We start from the raw sequence: 4120 nt of genomic DNA on the forward strand, positions 1-4120 counted from the left end.
GCGTTCCTATCCATATCAACCGAGTTAACCTCAGGTGAACCCAAATCGGCTAATCTTTTCTGCTCATATGCAGAGACCGCTCCTGCCGATTTCTCTTCCAAACCGAAATTAGCAGATTTCCTAAAACAGTGTAGATAGCTCCCTCCTTTGCCAATTCTATTAGCTGAACCCCTGCTGTTTCCAATCGGCTCTATTGTAATCTTCAACAAATAGCCGATTTTAATTAGTTGTCCACCTAAAGCTCTATCTAAGTTTAGTTTCAGATCTTTTTGGTTGTTATATGAGTAATATGTTAAACGAGTGTTGGATTGCAACTTTATCGTGAATTAAGATAGTTTTATGTGCACACTTGAATGTAATGTTGCATGTAGATAAGACTACTTCCACAAACGGTACCTACAAGATCTCCCAGGAGTCTGCGGAGGATATTTCTGAAGACCAAATGAACGTCACCAAGGGATTATCTGAAGCCCCGAACCAAAGTTCGGACGATAATAATACTAACATCCCTGACCCCAGCCCCACCAGCAAAGGCAAGCCCCGGTACATAACCCAGTATTTAAAATTACTACATTATGCAATTCTATACTTATATATTATATCTTGCATTAAGTCTAGGAGTCGAAATGAAACCCTAGATGCATGGATACTAGGAATCCAATGTATTGTACCCGAGTCCTTATCGGATAGATGCTCCACTAATAGGACCGATAGAAGTCGGGTGATTTCCTGTCACTCGCGCGATATAGAAGTTGCATGTTTGCTATTTTGGAATCACTATAAGGATAATGGACAGGGTCATGTGCAGTACCATGACCTGTAAGTCTACCCTGTCTGTTTTCGCAAAAGTTGTTAAGGTCGTAGTGTGTGGTAGTGGTGGCTAAGCGTTTAAAAGTACTAGCCACATGCCGCGAAATATGGTAAAGCGGTAAGCCTAGTAACCAATCGGCCCGGCAAGTGGACATACCTCCCACCACTTGTAATTTGGTTTTTCTCACGCACCGACATGCGGGAGTACGTTCCGCACAGCGGACAGGAGTACGGTCATGTAGTCGCGCTACAGACGTATGTCCTGCACAATTGGTGTGCGGACGGTCCTACAGTCGCTTGTGGTGGCCCTGTTCCACGACCTGGAATGAAGACAAACGGTTGCTTCGGAACGATCTTTGGATGTTCCAAGCGTGTGAGTTAGGTTTACCCTTGCAAGGTTGAAACTCGATTCAGAATCGTCCGTCTGTCGCAGAAATTGAGACTGTTTATTCCTTCTGCCACATAGAGTAAGAACTGTAACTATTCTTGGAACAATCTTGATGGATGCCAATCTCTACCTTGTTTGTCTAGTATAGATGCTTACTTAGAATGGTTAATGAAACTAGAATCTGAAAGCTAAAATGTGAAAACTAGTTCACACTCCTTGTTGCATTTTCCGCTGCAATTAAACCCAGAACCATTTCAAGCCTTCATAAGTCTAGTTACATGGCTAAGTATACCATGAGACGAGTAAGCCTTGCTGAGTATTAGTATACTCAGCCTTGCTAGTTATATGTTTTTCAGGTAACAACTTTGAAGACCCTACTCTTCCCCTATCTTGGCCCTGTGCTCTTCCAGATGGTTGGTCCGTGGAATAGGATCCGTCCCCGACCAACACTGATGATACCGAGTGATGTCGTGCCTGGGCTTAGCATGACATCCATCTTGACGACGTGTTGTAAATCGTCGCGTTTGTTTTCCGCTGCCAAGAACCTTAATTTTAACGGTTTGTAATAATTTTACTAAATGTGAAACTTAGTACTACTTTTGGAAACTCTGGTAATGTAATTCCCTGTGATGTAAAATATGATGGTGACTGTATCTCTGGACTCACCTTCGTGTGAGGTAACCTTATTCGATCCCGGAAGTTAGGTGGTTTCATCAGGACTCTACCCGACAGGCAAAGGGGTTGCACCGTTTGAAGTACGTTGGAGCCCTTGAGAGAGGACTTGCGTATTTGAGCCGGTGTAATTCAGGTTGGTACTGCCACATGTCGCGACTTCGGGTGTATTGGGCATTGTTTATGCATGACTTGCTCATAGTCCGAGTGGTTGTTCCTCGACTTCTTGCCATGCGGGTTTCGCTCAACAGCCGCGACTTCATAGTCTGGCTTGCGCTTTTGAGGGTTCCCCGAGTGGTTCCGCTGGTTTTTGTCGAAGTGGCTATTGCCATTGCCTTGTTTGTCATGGTTGCACTTGGGAAAGTGGTCGTTTTCCTCATCCTCCTGGTCAGCCCACCTGGCCATCATGTCACGCAGCTCCATGGTAGTAGTCGGGCGGTTGTGCCCGAAGTCGTGGTACGTGTTCTTCGAGAAGAGGCTGTGTTGGGAACAACGGATGACGTCCTCATCGGTGATGTTAGTGATGGTGGCGGGCGTCTCAAAGAAATGCCGTGTGTAAGACCTGAGGGTCTCGTTCATCTCCGGCTTCACCTGGGACAAGTCGTGGCGAGTGCTCGCCCTAATCATGGATCCCTGGAAGTTGTCGATGAAGGCCCACTTGAGGTCCTCCCACGAGTCGATGGAGTTTGGCTTGAGGCTTTCAAGCCACATGAGGGGTGTGGGCTCTAGAGCCACTAGGAAGTAGAGAGCTTTTGTAGAGTTGGATCCCCTAGAAACTTCAATGGCGATGGAGTAGCAACGAAGCCACTAGTGCGGGTCCTGCTTACCATCATACTTGGGGATTCCGACTGGTTTGAAGTCCTTGCGGTAGGACTTGTCGGTGATGCTGGTGAAAAAGGTGGGAAAACAATCACTGTCGTCGTCGTCGTGCACCTGCCGGGATGGTTCCTTCTCCTTGCTTCAATAACAAGCCGCGCGTCGCGGCCCTCATTGATTTTTTTGCTGAGGTCGACCGTGGGAGCATCATGGAGGTTGGCCTAGAGTGGATCTTGGCCGTGGTGCCTTCTTGTTGCGGGGGGTTGTTGTACTTCTTGTTCATTATTGTCACGCGTGGATGGGTGGCCCTCATTGTGCTGGCGGTTGTCGTTCCTTTGACTCCCGTGGCCTCCTCTAGGGGTGTGACATACCAGCGTAGTATCACCATGTTGCTCAGAACTCGAGAGCTGATTCCGAGGGGAAACACTTGATGTTGCCCATTGAGTTGCATGAGCGCGCGCTGGGTCAAGTACTGCAGACTTTGTATCTAAGGATTGGATGGGAGTTGTTGAGCTAAGAGTGCTGCTTCTGCGATGGCGCCAATCGGCGTATGGTACTCGATCCGCGACTGCTGCAAAGGCATTGTTGAGATCCCTTGGTTCGTGGGCGCGGTTCTGCGTGTTGTGCCTGCATTGAGCGTGCTTGGCGTTCTTTGCCCGTCGGATCCTTCGGTGCTTCTCGTCTTCATCTTGGAGAGCATATGCTATGGGCTCATTGGCTGAGACATCTGCGAGTTGTTCGTTGTCGTACTGGGTGCCCAGCTCATCTTCTTCCACATTGCAAAGGGAGGCCATGCAGACTTGTCAATCCGGTGAGTGGTTAGCCCTGAGGCTGTACTCAGCGATAGGAGAGAGGTCTACCCTCTTGGAAGGATAGTTCCTATGTGAAGGCCACAAGGCGAGACTCGTAATCAAGTAGTTCGGAGGGCTCAAAGCCCTTCCAGTACATGAAACATCCTTGCGGCATTGAAGTGATGGTTAAACCTAGAAAGCTTCCCGAAAAAGATTTAGTGTGGCCGTTGGGTTGCAAGTGGTTTTCAAGGTTGGGTGCTGCCCGACGAGCAGTGGCTCCCTCATCTCTGAGTCCTTTTTGGATCCGGCTTGAAGGTGTATGTGGCAGTACCAACCTGAATTACACCGGCTCAAGTACGTGAGTCCACTCTTGAGGGCTCCAACATGCTTCAAACGGTATAATCCCTTGGCCTGTCGGGTAACGTCCCGATAAACCACCGAATACAGTATCAAACAAGGTACCTCACACGAAAGCGAGTCCAGAGATATAAATGCCATCACACTTTACATCACGGGCAGGTATATTACATGAGTGTTCAAAAGTGACATCAGTTTCCCAACTGATGGAAATTATTACAAAACTGTCTTAAATTCCAAGTCATGGTAGCGGAGTTTTAAAACACAGGAACTGTACACGTCGTCG

This window comes from Panicum hallii, chromosome 9, assembly GCF_002211085.1.
Source record: "Panicum hallii strain FIL2 chromosome 9, PHallii_v3.1, whole genome shotgun sequence".
Lineage (NCBI taxonomy): Eukaryota > Viridiplantae > Streptophyta > Magnoliopsida > Poales > Poaceae > Panicum > Panicum hallii.